This window comes from Phyllobates terribilis, unplaced genomic scaffold, assembly GCF_046119375.1.
Source record: "Phyllobates terribilis strain yellow unplaced genomic scaffold, ASM4611937v1 Scaffold_1__5_contigs__length_1240528914, whole genome shotgun sequence".
Taxonomy (NCBI): Eukaryota; Metazoa; Chordata; class Amphibia; order Anura; family Dendrobatidae; genus Phyllobates; species Phyllobates terribilis.
In genome coordinates, this window is record NW_027362761.1 from 1,008,610,906 (window position 1) to 1,008,633,123 (window position 22,218).

Here is a 22,218-nt window from a genome sequence, read left to right on the forward strand (position 1 = left end):
GGGCACCACCACCTCCGGTCTGTCTTCCACACGGCCAACTCTTAGTAGCCGTGAGTCTCGACCGCATACTCCTCATCACCCTGATGCTCCTTCCTCCCACCGTGCCGAGTGTCGTCAGACAGCTACTGATCCCACACTTGGACACTCTGAAGAGCTGTTCACTGGTCCATGTCCAGATTTGTGCCCCTCGCCTGCTCTGCTTGAAGTGGTGGAAGAGCAGATCCCATGTAGCGATGCCCAAATATTTGAACAGCCACGGCCACAGGAAGTCGACACTGGCAATTTGTCTCAAGAGGTGGACGATGATGAGACACAATTGCCAGGAAGTGAGGAGGAGGATCGTGGTGCGCAAGTTGAAGAGGAGGAGGTGGTGGATGATCTAGTAACTGACCCAACGTGGCAGGAGGACATGCAGAGCCAGGCCAGCAGCACACAGGGTGAGGGAGGCAGAGTATCCCAACAGGCAGGAAGAAGCAGTGTGGTGGCCGCACACAGAAGGCGGGCAACAGTACCCCGTAACACCAACACGAGGGACGTTGCCAGTACAACCTGTAGGTCTTCCAGAGGCTGGAATTTTTTTAAAGACTCTGCTGATAACCCCAAAAGGCCATTTGTACCACCTGCCATGCCAGCATCAACAGGGGTGACAAAACTACCAGCCTGACCACCACCAGCATGATCAGGCACATGGCAGCAAAGCACCCGACTTTGTGGGCCGAACCCCAGGGTCCACGACCAGTGTCAGCGGGTGTCACCACTGCTTCTTCCGCTGTTGTGCGTGCAATAGAACCCCCTGTTGTGTGTGCAAGGCAATCCCCTGTCCATACTGCATGCAAAGATGCCAGCTCCTCTCAGTCTTCACTTGTTATGGCAGTTTCTCAAGAAACAGCATCAACGTCCACGTCCCACCGCAGCATTCAATTGTCCATATCCCAGACCTTTGAACGAAAGCGGAAATTCGCAGCTAACGCCCCACAGGCCACAGTCCTAAATTCGCACATTTCACGACTGCTTGTGTTGGAAATGCTGCCTTTTAGGCTGCTGGATACGGAATCCTTCCGCAACCTTATGGCGGTGGACGTACTCGGTCCCCAGCCGACACTATTTTGCCCTGTGTGCCATCCCCACACTGCACAAGCACGTGTCCCAAAACATCTGCCGTGCCCTCAGCAACGCAGTAACTGGGAGAGTCCACCTGACAACGGACACTTGGGCAAGTGCTTGTGGCCAGAGACTGTACATCTCCCTAACGGCACACTGGGTAAACATAGTGGAAGCAGGGACCCAGTCGGACCTTGGGATGGAACCTATCCTCCCCACACCAAGGATTGCAGGCCTTATGTCATTCAGAGTTGCCCCCATAGTGTACAGCTCCTGCACATCATCCTCCTTCTCCTCCTCATGTTCAGCCTCCATCTCAGATATCACCACATCAGTTACAAGCTGGAAGCAATGCAGTACTGCCTCCGCCAAGCGGCATCAGGCAGTGCTGAAACTCATAAGCTTAGGTCAGAAACCTCACACTGCTTGTGAGTTGTGGACAGCTGTGAAAGAGCAGGCAGATCTGTGGCTGAGACCGATGAACCTACATCCAGGCATGGTCGTGTGTGATAATGACCATAACCTGGTGGCGGCTCTGAGGTGAGGCGAGTAGTGTTGAGCCACCAACGTAGTGTTCGGGTTCGGTTCGGTTCGTCGAACACCGGGATGTTCGAGGAACTGTTCGTCGAACTGTTCGTCGAACACCTTAGAACACCGTCGAACACCGTTAAAACCAATGGCAGGCAAACAAAAACACATAGAAACACATAGAAAACACCTGCAAAGGTGTCCAAAAGCTGACAAACTGCTCAGAAGACACTCTCTTTAAAAAAGCCGGCCGGCAAATTCAGCAGCGGCATACACCGGTACCCGACAATTTAGACAAGAAGGAATAGAGCATCACACATAGATTAGATAGATAGAAACATGTCAGTCACACATATAAGAAGCACAGTGACAGTGTTGGTTACTGCACTTGTCATTTAGTGTAAAGGATTTATTAAAAAAAATATTAGTGTTTTCATGCACCGTCTCTTTAAAAAAGCCGGCCGGCAATTCAGCATCTGTACCCGACAATTTAGAACAGAAAGAATAGAGCTTCACACATAGATTAGATAGATAGAAACATGTCAGTCACATATATAATAAGTACAGTGATAGTGTTGCTTACTGTACTTGTCATTTAGTGTAAAGGATTTATTTAAAAAAATAATAGTGTTTTCATGCACTGTCTCTTTAAAAAAGCCGGCCGGCAATTCAGCAGCGGTACCCGACAATTTAGAACAGAAAGATAGAGCATCACACATAGATTAGATAGATAGAAACATGTCAGTCACATATATATGAAGTACAGTGATAGTGTTGGTTACTGTACTTGTCATTTAGTATTAAAATAAAGGATTTATAATTAAAAAAATTGGCGTGGGGTTCCCCTTAATTTTAGGCTCTAGCGGAGGTTAAGCAGACGGCTGGGGCAGATGTTTGAAGCCTGGGAATGGGGTAATACCCACGGAGCTTCCCAGGCTACTAATATCAGCCCCAGCTGAATACATAGCCTTTACTAGCTATTAAAATGGGGGACCCCCCAAAAAAAATGACGTGGGGTCCCCCCTAATTTAATAGCTAGCAAAGGCTAGGCAGACAGCTGGGGGCTGATATTAATAGCCCAGGAAGGGAGCCATGAATATTGGCCCCCTCCCAGGCTAGAAACACCAGCCGTCAGCCGCCCCAGAAATGGCGCATTCATAGGATGCGCCAATTCTGGCACTTAGCCTCGCTCTTCCACGCTGCCCTGGTGCGGTGGCAGGGGGTAATAGGGTTGGGGTTGATGTCAGCTTATAATGCCAGCTGACATCAAGCCCAGGTTAGTAATGGAGAGGCGTCTATAAGACACCCCCATTACTAACCCCATAGTCAAAGTTAAAAAAAGCACAAACACCCAGAATAAAGTCCTTTAATTGAAATAAAGACACAATCCTTTATTGTTCTAAATTAAACCATACTTACCATCACGCCCATTCCAGCTGAAGCCAACGATCTCCTGCAATAAAAGAAAAATAATAAAGCAACCTCATCCTTACCTTTCCATGGTTCCCACGACAGCTTCAGCTCTGCTACATCGAGATGACAGGCTGGACCGCAGCAGAACGCTGCCATCCAGCCTCTCATCCCGCAGACACTGAGAAGCGCAGGCTTGCTTGCGCTGCTCAGCGTCTCTCTGTGACGACATCCAGATGAGCCGAGTTCATGTCCAATGAACTCGGCTCACCTCATGCACGTCACTGACAGCGTGGGAAAATTCTCACGCTGAAGCGGTGAGTGCAGGAGAATTCTCCCACGCTGTCAGTGACGTGCATAAGGTGAGCTCATGTCCAATGAACTCAGCTCACCTCCTACACGTCACTGACAGCGTGGGAGAATTCTCCTGCACTCAGCGCTTCAGCGTGAGAATTCTCCCGCTGAAGCGCTGAGTGCAGGAGAATTTTCCCACGCTGTCAGTGACGTGCAGGAGGTGAGCTGAGTTCATTGGACATGAGCTCACCTCATGCACATCACTGACAGCGTGGGAGAATTCTCCTGCACTCAGCACTTCAGCGTGAGAATTTTCCCACTCTGTCAGTGACGTGCATGAGGTGAGCCGAGTTCATTGGACATGACCTCGGCTCATCTGGATGCCGTCACAGCGAGACAGTGAGGAGCGCAAGCATGCCTGCGCTTCTCAGTGTCTGCGGGATGACAGACTGGATGGCAGCGTTCTGCTGCGGTCCAGCCAGTCATCTCGATGTAGCAGAGCTGAAGCTGTCGTGGGAACCATGGAAAGGTAAGGATGAGGTTGGTTTATTATTTTTCTTTTATTGCAGGAGATCGTTGGCTTCAGCTGGAATGGGTGTGATGGTAAGTATGGTTTAATTTAGAACAATAAAGAATTGTGTCTTTATTTCAATTAAAGGACTTTATTCTGGGTGTTGTGTTTTTTTTAAATACTTTACTAGAAATTCATGGCGGTCATGTCTAATACTGGCGTGACCCCATGAATTTTGGGCTTGGGGCCAGCTGATAATACCAAGCTGGCCCTAACCCCTTTATTACCCAGTGAGCCACCGCACCAGGGCCCTGGATGAGTTGGGTACAGCGCCAGAAGATGGCGCTTCTATGAACGTGCCATTTTCCGGGGTGGCTGCGGACTGCAATTTGTAGCGGGGGGGGCCCAGAAAGCTTGGGCCTCCCTGCGCTGCAGATTCCAGCCCCCAGCTGCCTAGTTGTACCTGGCTGGACACAAAAATAGGGCGAAGCCCCACGTACTTTTTTTTTAATTATTTCATGAAATTCATGAAATAATTAAGAAAAAAAGGCCTTCCCTATATTGTTGTGTCCGGCCAGGTACAAATAGGCAGCTTGTGGTTGGGGGCAGCCCGTTCCTGCCTGCTGTACCTGGCTGGACACAAATATAGTGCGAAGCCCCACTTCAATTTTTTTTAATTATTTCATGAAATTCATGAAATAATTAAGAAAAAAAGGGCTTCCCTATATTGTTGTGTCCGGCCAGGTACAAATAGGCAGCTGGTGGATGGGGGCAGCCCGTTCCTGCCTGCTGTACCTGGCTGGACACTAATATAGTGCGAAGCCCCACTTCAATTTTTTTAAATTATTTCAGGAAATTCATGAAATAATTTAAAAAAAATTGACGTGGGGCTTCGCACTATATTTGTGTCCAGCCAGGTACAGCAGGCAGGAACGGGCTGCCCCCAACCACCAGCTGCCTATTTGTACCTGGCCGGACACAACAATATAGGGAAGCCCTTTTTTTCTTAATTATTTCATGAAATAATTTAAAGAAAATTGACGTGGGGCTTCGCCCTGTTTTTGTGTCCAGCCAGGTACAACTAGGCAGCTGGGGGCTGGAATCCGCAGCGCAGGGAGGCCCAAGCTTTCTGGGCCACCCCCGCTGCAAATTGCAGTCCGCAGCCACCCCGGAAAATGGCGCGTTCATAGAAGCGCCATCTTCTGGCGCTGTACCCAACTCATCCAGGGCCCTGATGCGGTGGCTCACTGGGTAATAAAGGGGTTAGGGCCAGCTTGGCATTATCAGCTGGCCCTAAGCCCGAAATTCATGGGGTCACGCCAATATTAGACATGACCACCATGAATTTCTAGTAAAGTATTTAAAAAAAACACAACACCCAGAAAAAAGTCCTTTAATTGAAATAAACACACAATTCTTTATTGTTCTAAATTAAACCATACTTACCATCACGCCCATTCCAGCTGAAGCCAACGATCTCCTGAAATAAAAGAAAAATAATAAAGCAACATCATCCTTACCTTTCCATGGTTCCCATGACAGCTTCAGCTCTGCTACATCGAGATGACAGGCTGGACCGCAGCAGAACGCTGCCATCCAGCCTCTCATCCCGCAGACACTGAGAAGCGCAGGCTTGCTTGCGCTCCACAGTGTCTCTCTGCGAGGGCATCCAGATGAGCCGAGTTATTGTCCAATGAACTCGGCTCACCTCATGCACGTCACTGACAGCGTGGGAAAATTCTCCTGCACTCAGCGCTTCAGCGTGGGAGAATTCTCACACTGAAGCGCTGAGTGCAGGAGAATTCTCCCACGCTGTCAGTGACGTGCAGGAGGTGAGCTGAGTTCATTGGACATGAGCTCACCTTATGCACGTCACTGACAGCGTGGGAAAATTCTCCTGCACTCAGCGCTTCAGCGTGGGAGAATTCTCACGCTGAAGCGCTGAGTGCAGGAGAATTCTCCCGCTGTCAGTGACGTGCAGGAGGTGAGCTGAGTTCATTGGACATGAGCTCACCTTATGCACGTCACTGACAGCGTGGGAGAATTCTCCTGCACTCACCGCTTCAGCGTGAGAATTTTCCCATGCTGTCAGTGACGTGCATGAGGTGAGCCGAGTTCATTGGACATGAACTCGGCTCATCTGGATGTCGTCACAGAGAGACGCTGAGCAGCGCAAGCAAGCCTGCGCTTCTCAGTGTCTGCGGGATGAGAGGCTGGATGGCAGCGTTCTGCTGCTGTCCAGCCTGTCATCTCGATGTAGCAGAGCTGAAGCTGTCGTGGGAACCATGGAAAGGTAAGGATGAGGTTGGTTTATTATTTTTCTTTTATTGCAGGAGATCGTTGGCTTCAGCTGGAATGGGCGTGACGGTAAGTATGGTTTAATTTAGAACAATAAAGGATTGTGTCTTTATTTCAATTAAAGGACTTTATTCTGGGTGTTTGTGTTTTTTTTAACTTTGACTATGGGGTTAGTAATGGGGGTGTCTTATAGACGCCTCTCCATTACTAACCTGGGCTTGATGTCAGCTGGCATTATAAGCTGACATCAACCCCAACCCTATTACCACCTGCCACCGCACCAGGGCAGCGTGGAAGAGCGAGGCTAAGTGCCAGAATTGGCGCATCCTATGAATGCGCCATTTCTGGGGCGGCTGACGGCTGGTGTTTCTAGCCTGGGAGGGGGCCAATATTCATGGCTCCCTTCCTGGGCTATTAATATCAGCCCCCAGCTGTCTGCCTAGCCTTTGCTAGCTATTAAATTAGGGGGGACCCCACGTCATTTTTTTGGGGGGGTCCCCCATTTTAATAGCTAGTAAAGGCTATGTATTCAGCTGGGGGCTGATATTAGTAGCCTGGGAAGCTCCGTGGGTATTATCCCCTTCCCAGGCTTCAAACATCTGCCCCAGCCGTCTGCTTAACCTCCGCTAGAGCCTAAAATTAAGGGGAACCCCACGCCAATTTTTTTAATAATAAATCCTTTATTTTAATACTAAATGACAAGTACAGTAACCAACACTATCACTGTACTTCATATATATGTGACTGACATGTTTCTATCTATCTAATCTATGTGTGAAGCTCTATTCTGTCTGTTATAAATTGTCGGGTACCGCTGCTGAATTGCCGGCCGGCTTTTTTAAAGAGACGGTGCATGAAAACACTATTATTTTTTTTGATAAATCCTTTACGCTAAATGACAAGTACAGTAAGCAGCACTGTCACTGTACTTCATATATATGTGACTGACATGTTTCTATCTATCTAATCTATGTGTGATTCTCTATTCTTTCTATTCTAAATTGTCGGGTACCGCTGCTGAATTGCCGGCCGGCTTTTTTAAAGAGACGGTGCATGAAAACACTATTATTTTTTTTGATAAATCCTTTACGCTAAATGACAAGTACAGTAAGCAGCACTGTCACTGTACTTCATATATATGTGACTGACATGTTTCTATCTATCTAATCTATGTGTGATTCTCTATTCTTTCTATTCTAAATTGTCGGGTACCGCTGCTGAATTGCCGGCCGGCTTTTTTAAAGAGACGGTGCATGAAAACACTATTATTTTTTTTGATAAATCCTTTACGCTAAATGACAAGTACAGTAAGCAGCACTTTCACTGTACTTCGTATATATGTGGCTGACATGTTTATATCTATCTAATCTATGTGTGATGCTCTATTCTTTCGGTTCTAAATTGTCGGGTACAGGTGTATGCCGCTGCTGAATTGCCGGCTTTTCATGTTTCACTGTTGGCACTGTTCCCATCGATTTGGGCAATCACTGTAATGCCACAACCACCATGGCTGTGGCATTACAGTGAGTGGCAGACAATCCCTGCATGATTGGTGCTCTAAATAGCGCCAGACATGCAGGACACGCTTTTGGTGCACGAACAGTTATCGAACATAACCTCGAACAGCCGCCCAAAACAGCTCGAATTTGAGATTGGCGAACAGTTCTAGTCGAACACCGCTCATCTCTAGAGGCGAGATCACACACGTACCATGCCTGGCTCATGTGCTTAACCTCGTGGTTCAGCGGTTTCTTAAATCATACCCTGAGTTGCCAGATGTGCTCGTCAAAGTACGCCGCCTGTTAGCTCATTTTCGCAAGTCGGCTACAGCTTCCGCCGCCCTTGCTGTGTTGAAGCAGCGTTTGCAGCTTCCGTCACACCGACTGGTGTGTGATGTCCCCACACATTGGAACTCTACCGTCCACATGTTGCAATGGATTTGTGAGCAGAAGAGAGCAGTTGTGGAGTACCAGCTGCAACAAGGCCGTTGATATTCAGGTCAGACTCCACACATAAGACCTCAGGAGTGGACCTGGATGTCTGACATATGTACCATCTTGACAAACTTTGAGGAGTCCAGCAAGATGGTGAGTGGCGTCAGCATTCCACTTGTCTGTCTTTTGAAACGCTCTCTGCAGAGAATTAAAGAGGAGGCATTGCAGCCAGAGTATGATGAGATGGATCAAGAAGCCGTAGCGGTCGATTACACACAGCCCAGCCTCATCTCATCCCAACATGCATTGGGGGACAATGAGGGAGAGGAGGAGGAGGAGCAGGAGGAGGAGTAAGAACAGGAGCTTGTATCATGCGATGTAGATGGTACTACCTGTACAACTCTCATACCGTCGGTTCAGCGTGGGTGGCCTGAGGACAGGGGGGTGGAGGAGGAGGAGGAGAGCATGGTCAGTCGTCATCTTGGTGAGGACATGGAAGTCTTGCCCGTTACCAGTCTGGCACGCATGGCTGACTTTATGTTACGCTGCCTTAACCGTGACCCTTGCGTTGTCAAAATGTTGGGTGACAGTCATTACTGGTTAGTGACACTTTTAGACCCCTGCTACAAGGAGAACTTTCAATCTCTTATTCCTGAGGTGGAGAGGTCTACAAAAATGGGGCAGTACCAGAAGGCCCTTGCTGCAGAACTGTTAAAAAAATTCCCATCTGAACACGCTAGCGGCAGAGGTCACAGTTCGTTGACCAACCAAGGCGTACAAGCGAGAGAGAGAGGCAACTCCAATCTAGCAGTCAACGTTCTGGGACAGTTTTCTGAGACCCACCCGGCTTACAGGCCCTGAGGCGCAGGGTACTCTCACAAGGAGTGGAAAGTTTCAAAAGATGGTGAGGGAGTACCTTGCCGACCGTACCAGAGTCCTCCATGATTCCTCTGTGCCTTTTAATTATTGGGTTTACAAGCTGGACACTTGGAATGAACTCACTCTGTACGCCTTGGAGGTCCTGGCCTGCCCTGCCGCTAGCGTGTTATCCGAGCGTGTTTTCAGTGCCGCTGGGGGAATTTTAACTGATAAGCGCACTCGCCTGTCAACTGACAATGCTGACAAGATGACCCTTATCAAAATGAACAAGGACTGGATTGGGCCAGACTTCTCATCACCACCAAATGACAGCAGAGTAACATAAAGTCAAATCCACTGTGTTATTTTGGGACGTGTATTCACATGCACTTCTTCAAACCCACACATGGGTAAACGCTTCCTCATTTCGGCTTTTTTATGTTCTTCTCCTTATCCTCAGCCTCCACCACCACTATACCACCAGGGTGACCGTGGTCCGTGTTGCCATTATTGAAAGTTTCTCCATCCTTATTTTTGTCAGCTTTTGCTTGGAAGGCATGAGGAAAGACTGTGGGAGACCGACTCTCCAATAATGGGAATAATATTTTTAAGATGCTGTACATTATGGCTCTTGTAAGGGACATTAAAAGCGTCTTGTTAAGCTACTGCGACCTCCACCACTTTTCCGAGGGGCATTAAAAGAGTCTTGTTAAGCTACTGTGACCTCCATCACTTTTCCGAGGGGCATTAAAACCATCTTGTTAAGCTACTGGGACCTCCATGTCTCTTCCAAGGGGCATTAAAACCATCTTGTTAAGCTACTGGGACCTCCACCACTTTCCCTAGGGGCATTAAAACCGTCTTGTTAAGCTACTGGGACCTCCACGTCTCTTCCAAGGGGCATTCAAACCATTTTGTTAAGCTACTGCGACCTCCACCACTTTTCCAAGGGGCATTAAAACAGTCTTGTTAAGCTTCTGGGACCTCCATCACTTTTCCCAGGGGCATTAAAAGCATCTTGTTAAGCTACTGTGACCTCCATCACTTTTCCCAGGGGCATTAAAAGCATCTTGTTAAGCTACTGTGACCTCCACCACTTTTCCGAGGGGCATTAAAACCGTCTTATTAAACCACTCTGAACTCCACAGCTCTTCCAAGGGGCATTGAAATGTTGTTTTTAATTACCTTTAACCTCCACGACTATTCGAACGGGCATTGCATTTCCTCCTAATTATTGGCAACTTTTGCTTGGAAGGCATATGCAAATACTATGGGAGACACACTCCCCAATAATGGGAATAATGTTTGTAATATGCTATACTGCTTGGCTCTTGTAAGGGGCATTGCAAGTTCCTCAGTCCTAATTTTTGGCAGCTTTTGCTTGGAAGGCATAAGCAAAGACTATAGGAGACGCACTCCCCAATAATGGGAATAATGTTTGTAATATTCTGTACTGCATGGCTCTTGTAAGGGGCATTGCAAGTTCCTCCATCCTAATTTTTGGCAGCTTTTGCTTGGAAGGCATAAGCAAAGACTATGGGAGACACACTCCCCAATAATGGGAATAATGTTTGTAATATGCTGTACTGCATGGCTCTTGTAAGGAGCATTGCAAGTTCCTCCATCCTAATTTTAGGCAGCTTTTGCTTGGAAGGCATAAGCAAATACTGTGGGAGACCCACTCCCCAATAATGGGAATAATGTTTGTAATATGCTGTACTGCATGGCTCTTGTAAGGGGCATTGCATGTTCCTCCGTCCTAATTTTTGGCAGCTTTTGCTTGGAAGGCGTAAGCAAAGACTATGGAAGACACACTCCCAAATAATGGGAATAATGTTTGTAATATGCTGTACTGCATGGCTCTTGTAAGGGGCATTGCAATTTCCTCCGTCCTAATTTTTGGCAGCTTTTGCTTGGATGGCGTAAGCAAAGACTATGGGAGACACACTCCCCAATAATGGGAAAAATGTTTTTAAGATGCTGTACTGTATGGCTCTTGTAAGGGGCATTAAAACCCACTTGTTCAGCTACTGCGACCTCCACCACTTTTCCGAGGGGCATTAAAAGCGTCTTGCTAAGCTACTGTGACCTCCACGTCTCTTTAAAGAGGCATTAAAAGTGTCTTCTTAAGCCACTCTGAACTCCACAGCTCTTCCAAGGGGAATTGAAATGTTGTTTTTAATTACCTCTAACCTCCACGACTCTTCCAACGGGCATTGCATTTCCTCCTAATTTTAGTCAGCTTTTGCTTTTCAATGCAAAGGCGAAAACTAAGGGAGACCCACTCCCCAATAATGGGTAGAAGGTTTTTAGTACGTTGTAATCCACGTCTGTTTCAAGGGGCATTGCAGTTCCTCATAATTTTTGAAAAGCCTTCCATTCACTGCTTAGGCCAACAGTGTACAGGAGACCCAGTTGCTATAAATGGAAAAAACGGTTTAGTTAAGGCCCTCTGACCTCCATGTCATTTCCAAGGGGCATTGGAGTGCCTCAAAATTTTTGGTAGGCATTGCACTCACTGTATGCCCTATAACTGTGTTGCCGAACGGCTCCTTTTGTTACAGAAACATATCCTACAAGTCTTATGTGGTTGACTGGCCTGATATTGATGTGAATGGTCCCTGTTCCTCCTGCTCTTTCTCCTTTGCCACTACCTCATCCATCATTTATCACCTGAAGCTTTGTTTTAACGGGAGTCATAGAACTGGGATAGTAGCAGGAAAACATCCAGCAATCCTCGGAGGAGGTAGGATATGCGCCAAAACGCTGACCTCCTCAGGCCTAGCCGCTACTACATACATGCGCTTGCATTCCAACAAAACAAAGCAGATGCTAACTTCTATCATCATCATCATGCTCCTCACCTTGGCACTCTCAACTCCTCTGATGGAGAAGCCAGAGCCCACCGGAGGAGTCTGGCACTGGTAATATTTTGGTATGCGCACTTAATCGTATGGATAAGGTACACCGGGACAAATAGGGGCGGCTGGGGACTGAGTATGGATAGCTCGCTACCGAAGCAGCCATGAGGTAGTGGCCAGCTTCAGCCTCCTCCAAACTGAAAGGCCCCATTTCAAGTGCAAGCAAGCAGTATGGCATTGCAGCCTGGGGGTGGGTGGGTGTCAGGCTGCACACTTACGCTTGCATTCCAAGAAAACAAAGCAGATGCTAACTTTTATGATCATCATCATGCTCCTCACCTTGGCACCCTCATCTCCCCTGATGGAGAAGCCAGGGCCCACCGGAGGAGTCTGGTTCTCTGGTGGGCTCGTCCAATGCTGCCCTAAAGCAGGCCGGGCTAAGAAAAGTGTGTGAGGGGAAGTTGACAGGAGAAATAGGGGTGGCTAGGGAATGCTTATGGATACCCGGCTGCCACCAGGTGGCTGGGGAAAGTGTGTGGACACCCGGCAGCGGGGCAGCTGGGGACTGAGTATGGACATCCAGCTGCCCCCTGGCGGCTGGGGACCGAGTGTGGACACCCGGCTGTGGGGCGGCTGGGGACTGAGTATGGACACCCGGCCACTCCCTGGCAGCTGGGGACCGAGTGTGGACACCCGGCACCTGGAGACTGAGTATGGATACCAGGCCGCCAACAAAGCCATGACGTTGTGGCCAGATTCTACCTCCATATGCCTAAAAGGTCCAATTTCAAGGGCAAGCAAGCAGTATGGTATTGCAGCCTGGGGGTGGGTGGGCTGTTGGCTGCATATTTGCGCTTGCATTGCAAAGAATGGGGGAGGTACAATTGAACACTCCCCTGGGACAAGAACTTGCACGAGGATAGTTGCAAGTCTGCATCTTCTGATGCGGCAAGGATGACTTCTGATCGGCACACTTTTAGGCAGTGACTTGGGTGTCAGAGATGCTTCCAGGTGTCTTCCCCATGCTGTTCCCATGTCTTTTCAGCACTGTATGCATGTGTCACACAGCACATGACCAGATAAGGTTGTAAAATGTTAAAATTACATTTCCCGGTGAATGCATTTGTCACGGTTGAAAGCAATACAAAAGTGCAAAAACGCATAAAAAATGCTACTTGTGAACATAGCCCAAGGTGTGGAGGAGTATTTTTTTTTTTGGTTATTCATTTTACCTTATACACAAGTCTTTACCCTGGAATGGAACTTCCTTAACATATTTCACAGCAAAGCAGTTTCAGTTTCGTTTTTGAACGTTTTATTGAGAGCCCTTAAAAGTGGCTTAATACTTCTGACCACGTTGTTGACAGTAGTGACCTGGGGGTCAGAAGTGCTTCCTGGGGCGATCCCCATGCTGTCCCCATGTCATTTGAGAACTGTCACTATCGTTTTGGGCACTTGTTAGGCTTTTAAAAGACTGCCTGGAGTGCCGCCACAAAAATGCTCGGGTCTCCCATAGTCTAACATTGGGCTCGTTGCTCGGGACGAGCACCCGAGTATCACGGCGAGCTCGGCCTGAGCTTCGAGCACCCGAGCATTTTAGTGCTCGCTCCACACTAGTGTCATATATCAGATGCTGGCTGCATATACAGTACAAACCAAAAGCTTGGACACACCTTCTCATTTAAAGATTTTTCTGTATTTTCATGACTATGAAAATTGTACATTCACACTGAAGGCATCAAAACTATGAATTAACACATGTGGAATTATATACTTAACAAAAAAGTGTGAAATAACTGAAAATATGTCTTATATTCTAGGTTCTTCAAATTGGCCACCTTTTGCTTTGATGACTGCTTTGCACATTCTTGGCATTCTCTTGATGAGCTTCAAGAGGTAGTCACCGGAAATGGTTTTCACTTCACAGGTGTGCCCTGTCAGGTTTAATAAGTGGGATTTCCTGCCTTATAAATGGGGTTGGGACCATCAGTAGTGTTGTGCAGAACTCTGGTGGATACACAGCTGATAGTCCGAATTAATAGGGTGTTAAAATTTGTGTTATGGCAAGAAAAAATCAGCTAAGTAAAGAAAAACGAGTGGCCATCTATGAAGGTCAGTCAGTCCGAAAAATTGGGAAAACTTTGAAAGTGTCCCCAAGTGCAGTTGCAAAAACCATCAATCGCTACAAAGAAACTGGCTCACATGAGGACCGCCCCAGGAAAGCAAGACCAAGAGTCACCTCTTCTTCTGAGAATAAGTTTATCCGAATCACCAGCGTCAGAAATCACAGGTTAACAGCAGCTCAGATTAGAGACCAGGTCAATGCCACACAGCAGACACATCTAGCAGCAGACACATCTCTTCAAAAACTATTAAAAGGAGACTTTGTGCAGCAAGCCTTCATGGTAAAATAGCTGCTTGGAAACCACTGCTAAGGACATTCAACAAGCAGAAGAGACTTGTTTGGGCTAAAGAACACAAGAAATGGACATTAGACCAGTGGATATCTGTGCTTTGGTCTGATGAGTCCAAATTTGAGATCTTTGGTTTCAACCACCGTGTCTTTGTGCGACGCAGAAAAGGTGAACGGATGGAGGTGTGATGGTGTGGGGGTGGTTTGCTAGTGACACTGTTGGGGATTTATTCAAAATTTAAGGCATACTGAACCAGCAGGGCTACCACAGCATCTTGCAGCGGCATGCTATTCCATCCGGTTTGCGTTTAGTTGGACCATCATTTATTTTTCAACAGGACAATGACCCCAAACACACCTCCAGGCTGTGTAAGGGCTATTTCACCAAGAGGGAGAGTGATGGGGTGCTACGCCAGGTGACCTGGCCTCCACAGTCACCAGACCTGAACCCAATCGAGATGGTTTGGGGTGAGCTGGACCGCAGAGTGAAGGCAAAAGGGTGAACAAGTGCTAAGCATCTCTGGGAACTCCTTCAAGATTGTTGGAAGACCATTTCCGGTGATTACCTCTTAAAGTTCATCAAGAGAATGCCAAGAGTGTGCAAAGCAGTCATCAAAGCAAAAGGTGGCTACTTTGAAGAACCTAGAATATAACACATATTTTCAGTTGTTTCACTCTTTTGTGTTAAGTATATAATTCCACATGTGTTAATTAATAGTTTTGATGCCTTCAGTGTGAATGTACAATTTCCATAGTCAAGAAAATACTGAAAAATCTTTAAATGAGAAGGTGTGTCCAAACTTTTGGTCTGTACTGTATGTTTAATTCTGAAACTCTGCTGCATTTCAGTGAAAAACATACTTTAATAGCCACTGGGTTTGAGCCACATGAGACTAGTCAGGTGTTACCCAGTGGCGTCTCCTTGACTGCGTTCCTGGAGTGACAGGTCTCGCCCTGCATTTATGGATAGGGAGACAACAGTCACTTCAGGGCATTAGGGGGGAGAAGCCGACGGGGACCCACCTGTCCAATTAGTCTCCCTTGTGGCTCGGTCTCCCTCATTTATTAAGTTATGTTAGTCTCTGAAATGCTACAGCATTTCACAGTTAAACATATATGGCTAAAATCATACAATCACAGTATGATACATGCTTCCCATAGATCTAGCAGCATGTATCAGCTGGCAGGTTCCCTTTAACTACATTTGCCACGCAGCAGAAAGTCATAAGTGGACCCCTGCCTAACGCCCCCACCTCAAGTTTTTTTTTGGTTAAATGAGCCACCATTTTAAACCAGGATATATCTGCATTCAGAAGGGTTTCAACAGTACTACATGCCGCCACAGCAACCAGATTCGGAATTACAGTTGTAAGGTCTAACTGCTCCTTTACATTTATCTATACACAGTAGCAATATTGAATACTACTACTTTGTCTAACTGCAGTTACATAAACACTTTGTAAAGTTCTTTTTCTTTACAGAATGTGACTTGCAATGCATTTTATCCTGGGAAAGACGCAATTGAATTTGACAATATGGTTTTGCATTAGCATAGAATGATAGTCAAGGCTTTCGGTTAAATTATCTCTGTTTTGTTTTATTTAATATCACGTTACAATATTTTTTAAAGTTTTCCTCATTTCAGAGACATTAAACGTTTCCATGGTAACAGTGGTTTGTTTACTAGGTTTGAATGGAATTGGTTATTTAAAATGTCATGTTTGAAAAGATTTCAAATTGACATTTACAAAGTACAGTGGCAGAGTTCACTTTGATTCAGATCACTGACAATAGGCATACTGTGTGAAGTAAATACAGTTAGAAATGTGCTTTCCTAGATAGTAAATGTCAAAAGTGCTTATTAATTGACTTATTTTAAGGGAGAAATATTTCTGAATAATTATTAGCATTTTAATTTACAAAAAGTAACATTGGAGTGGACACCACTTGCGAGTAAAACATATGCGAGAAAAAATAAAAGAGGAATGACTCGTACAAAAGATCGGTTGAACGTCCTAATTTTATACAATATAAATCTTATTATGTTACGAACTCAAAAACCTTCACAGGATAAATAAAACATTTTAAAATACACACATTAAGCCAGAATTTATTTTCCAGGTCAAGAACTGGCACCAGGATAAAGCCCATATAACTGGCATGATAACCAATGACTCTATCCCCAAAGTGCTGTCAAACAGTATGCAATAGGGAAGAGAAGTGAAATGCACATGTTCAGATAATAATAATACATAAATAATGCAGCATTAAGAGAATATTTAGATAGTAGAATGCTTTATCTACTGGAGGGTTATAAAAAGATAATTGACTAAATCATCTGATCTGCTTGGATGATGAACAAAGATGGAGTCAGCATTCAGAGATTGGGCTAGACACATAATGATGATATAACATATCTACGTTACGCTGATCAAGAATGGCCTCAGTTGCATATAGTATTACTCCTAAATGGCCACAATTCAAAAATTCAAAATGTCAAAATGTCAGCAATTATGAAATATATGTCGTTGTACTCCAAAATAGCCACGACCCCCAAAGAGATATAATATCAGCAAGCAAAACCTACACTATTAAAAAATGATCACAATTATTGAGTATACGTACAGTGCCTACAAGTAGTATTCAACCCCCTGCAGATTTAGCTGGTTTGATAAGATGCAAATAAGTTAGAGCCTTCAAACTGCAAACGAGAGTAGGATTTATGAACAGAAGCATAAATCTTACAAACCAAAAAGTTATGTTGCTCAGTTGAATTTTATTAAATTTTAAACATAAAAGTGTGGGTCAATTATTATTCAATCCCTATGTTTAATATTTTGTGGAATAACCCTTGTTTGCAATTACAGCTAATAATCGTCTTTTATAAGACCTGATCAGGCCGGCACAGGTCTGTGGAGTTATCTTGGCCCACTCCTCCATGCAGATCTTCTCCAAGTTATCTAGGTTCTTTGGGTGTCTCATGTGGACTTTATTCTTGAGTTCCTTCCACAAGTTTTCAATTGGGTTAAGGTCAGGAGACTGACTAGGCCACTCCAACACCTTGACTTTTTCCCTCTTGAACCAGGCCTTGGTTTTCTTGGCTGTGTGCTTTGGGTCGTTGTCTTGTTGGAAGATGAAATTACGACCCATCTTAAGATCCTTGATGGAGGAGCGGAGGTTCTTGGCCAAAATCTCCAGGTAGGCCGTGCTATCCATCTTCCCATGGATGCGGACCAGATGGCCAGGCCCCTTGGCTGAGAAACAGCCCCACAGCATGATGCTGCCACCACCATGCTTGACTGTAGGGATGGTATTCTTGGGGTCGTATGCAGTGCCATCCAGTCTCCAAACGTCACGTGTGTGGTTGGCACCAAAGATCTCGATCTTGGTCTCATCAGACCATAGAACCTTGAACCAGTCTGTCTCAGAGTCCTCCAAGTGATCATGAGCAAACTGTAGATGAGCCTTGACAAGACGCTTTGAAAGTAAAGGTACCTTACGGGCTCGTCTGGAACGGAGACCATTGCGGTGGAGTACGTTACTTATGGTATTGACTGAAACCAATGTCCCCACTGCCATGAGATCTTCCCGGAGCTCCTTCCTTGTTGTCCTTGGGTTAGCCTTGACTCTTCGGACAAGCCTGGCCTTGGCACGGGAGGACACTTTCAAAGGCTGTCCAGGCCGTGGAAGGCTAACAGTAGTTCCATAAGTAGAGATGAGCGTTGTTCTACTCGAACTGTTCGCCAATCTCAATTCGAGCTGTTTTGGGCGGTGTTCGAGCCGTTCGGCGAACACGAACGATTTGAGAAAAATTCGGCTGTTCGAGGTTATGTTCGATAACTGTTCGTGCACCAAAATCATAACTGGATTTTTTCTCAGTAATGATGAAAATTAATGTTAATACGCAGTTTGAGTGTACAGCGGGGTGGGGGGAGGGGCAGGGGATGGATCTCTGCAGGAATAATGAAGATCTCCATTTTTTTTTCTCTTTCCTGCATTTACAGTGGGGAGGTGCAATCCGTCAGCCTATCAGCAGCGCACACATGGAGCGAAGTGCTTTTTTCACACAAGCAAGGGCATGTGTCATTGGCAGTGTATGTCACATGTCCTTGCCCTATAAGACCAAGCCATTTTCCCCGTCGCCACCATTTTCTCACTGCTGCAGCTGCGTGTTAGACGGCACCGCTGTTGCTGTGTGCGCTATACCTTGTTAATTTCAAGCCAATTTTCGCACAAATCTACAGATAACTTGGGAGTAGGGAATAGTTGTGATTGCAGTCCTTTTAAGGAAGAGGTTACAGCATTTCCTACGACTTTTATCAGGCAGGTCTGTGTTCTTAAATAGATAGATTGTGGGAGTAAAGACTAATTGTAATTGCAGTCCTTTTCAGGACTAGGTTACATCAGTTCCTATCAGTTTTTGCCAGGCAGGTCTGTGCCAGTGCTGTGCAAGTTTTTTTCACAGCATTTGGCTGAATCTAGCAAAGCTAATCCTTTTTGGCCTATTGCAGAGTGTGTTAGTCAGTGGAGTAGCCTATCTGTGTTGCAAAATATACCACCTGTGTATAGAATACCAATTTTTTTAATGCACCTAGTGAAGTAAAATCTTTTGGGCATAGCATCATTCTATTAGTCCATCTATACTGACCTCCATCAGGTTGCAAATTGAATATAATTTTTTTCTGCATCTAGCTCTGAAAAAATATTTGGGCTTCTAGCAGTTTGTGGGACTTGTTCTATTAGTCCATCTATACTGACCTCCATCAGGTTGCAAACTGAATATAATTTTTTTCTGCATCAACCTCTGAAAAAATATTGGGCTTCTAGCTGTGTGTGGGACTTGTTCTATTAATCCATCTATACAGACCTCCATCAGGTTGCAAACTGAATACAATTTTTTTCTGCATCTACCTCTGAAAAAATATTTGGGCTTTTAGCTGTGTGTGGGACTTGTTCTATTAGTCCATCTATACTGACCTCCATCATGTTTCAAATTAAAAATAATTTTTATCTGCATCTACCTCTGAAAAAATATTTGGGCTTCTAGCTGTGTGTGGTACTTGTTCTATTAGTCCATCTATACTGACCTCCATCAGGTTGCAAACTGAATATAATTTTTTTCTGCATCTAGCTCTGAAAAAATATTTCGCCTTCTAGCAGAGTGTGGGACTTTCTCTATTAGTCCATCTATACTGACCTCCATCAGGTTGCAAATTAAAAATAATTTTTATCTGCATCCAACTCTGAAAAAATATTTGGCCTTCTAGCAGTGTGTGGGACTTTCTCTATTAGTCCATCTATACTGACCTCCATCAGGTTGTAAATTAAAAATAATTTTTTGTCTGCATCTAGCTCTGAAAAAATATTTGGCCTTCTAGCAGTGTGTGCGACTTTCTCTATTAGTCCATCTATACTGACCTCCATCAGGTTGCAAACTGAATATATATTTTTTCTGCATCTACCTCTGAAAAAATATTGGGCTTCTAGCTGTGTGTAGGACTTGTTCTATTAATCCATCTATACAGACCTCCATCAGGTTGCAAACTGAATATAATTTTTTTCTGCATCTACCTCTGAAAAAATATTTGGGCTTCTAGCTGTGTGTGGGACTTGTTCTATTAGTCCATCTATACTGACCTCCATCAGGTTGCAAACTGAATATAATTTTTTTCTGCATCTAGCTCTGAAAAAATATTTGGGCTTCTAGCTGTGTGTGGGACTTTCTCTATTAGTCCATCTATACTGACCTCCATCAGGTTGCAAATTAAAAATAATTTTTTGTCTGCATCTAGCTCTGAAAAAATATTTGGCCTTCTAGCAGTGTGTGGGACTTTCTCTATTAGTCCATCTATACTGACCTCCATCAGGTTGCAAACTGAATATAATTTTTTTCTGCATCTAGCTCTGAAAAAATATTTGGCCTTCTAGCAGTGTGTGGGACTTTCTCTATTAGTCCATCTATACTGACCTCCATCAGGTTGCAAATTAAAAATAATTTTTATCTGCATCCAGCTCTGAAAAAATATTTGGCCTTCTAGCAGTGTGTGGGACTTTCTCTATTAGTCCATCTATACTGACCTCCATCAGGTTGCAAATTAAAAATAATTTTTTGTCTGCATCTAGCTCTGAAAAAATATTTGGCCTTCTAGCAGTGTGTGGGACTTTCTCTGTTAGTCCATCTATACTGACCTCCATCAGGTTGCAAACTGAATATATTTTTTTTCTGCATCTACCTCTGAAAAAATATTGGGCTTCTAGCTGTGTGTGGGACTTGTTCTATTAATCCATCTATACAGACCTTCATCAGGTGGCAAACTGAATATAATTTTTTTCTGCATCTACCTCTGAAAAAATATTTGGGCTTCTAGCTGTGTGTGGGTCTTGTTCTATTAGTCCATCTATACTGACCTCCATCAGGTTGCAAACTGAAAATAATTTTTTGTCTGCATCTAGCTCTGAAAAAATATTTGGCCTTCTAGCAGTGTGTGGGACTTTCTCTATTAGTCCATCTATACTGACCTCCATCAGGTTGCAAATTAAAAATAATTTTTATCTGCATCTACCTCTGAAAAAATATTTGGGCTTCTAGCTGTGTGTGGGACTTGTTCTATTAGTCCATCTATACTGACCTCCATCAGGTTGCAAACTGAATATAATTTTTTTCTGCATCTACCTCTGAAAAAATATTTGGCCTTCTAGCAGTGTGTGGGACTTTCTCTATTAGTCCATCTATACTGACCTCCATCAGGTTGCAAACTGAATATATTTTTTTTCTGCATCTACCTCTGAAAAAATATTTGGGCTTCTAGCTGTGTGTGGGACTTTCTCTTTTAGTCCATCTATACTGATCTCCATCAGGTTGCAAACTGAATATATTTTTTTTCTGCATCTACCTCTGAAAAAATATTGGGCTTCTAGCTGTGTGTGGGACTTGTTCTATTAATCCATCTATACAGACCTCCATCAGGTTGCAAACTGAATATAATTTTTTTCTGCATCTACCTCTGAAAAAAATATTAGGGCTTCTAGCTGTGTGTGGGACTTGTTCTATTAGTCCATCTATACTGACCTCCATCAGGTTGCAAACTGAATATAATTTTTTTCTGCATCTAGCTCTGAAAAAATATTTGGGCTTCTAGCTGTGTGTGGGACTTTCTCTATTAGTCCATCTATACTGACCTCCATCAGGTTGCAAATTAAAAATAATTTTTTGTCTGCATCTAGCTCTGAAAAAATATTTGGCCTTATAGCAGTGTGTGGGACTTTCTCTATTAGTCCATCTATACTGACCTCCATCAGGTTGCAAACTGAATATAATTTTTTTCTGCATCTAGCTCTGAAAAAATATTTGGCCTTCTAGCAGTGTGTGGAACTTTCTCTATTAGTCCATCTATACTGACCTCCATCAGGTTGCAAATTAAAAATATTTTTTATCTGCATCCAGCTCTGAAAAAATATTTGGCCTTCTAGCAGTGTGTGGGACTTTCTCTATTAGTCCATCTATACTGACCTCCATCAGGTTGCAAATTAAAAATAATTTTTTGTCTGCATCTAGCTCTGAAAAAATATTTGGCCTTCTAGCAGTGTGTGGGACTTTCTCTATTAGTCCATCTATACTGACCTCCATCAGGTTGCAAATTGAATATATTTTTTTTCTGCATCTACCTCTGAAAAAATATTGGGCTTCTAGCTGTGTGTGGGACTTGTTCTATTAATCCATCTATACAGACCTCCATCAGGTTGCAAACTGAATATAATTTTTTTCTGCATCTACCTCTGAAAAAATATTTGGGCTTCTAGCTGTGTGTGAGACTTGTTCTATTAGTCCATCTATACTGACCTCCATCAGGTTGCAAACTGAAAATAATTTTTTGTCTGCATCTAGCTTTGAAAAAATATTTGGCCTTCTAGCAGTGTGTGGGACTTTCTCTATTAGTCCATCTATACTGACCTCCATCAGGTTGCAAATTAAAAATAATTTTTATCTGCATCTACCTCTGTAAAAATATT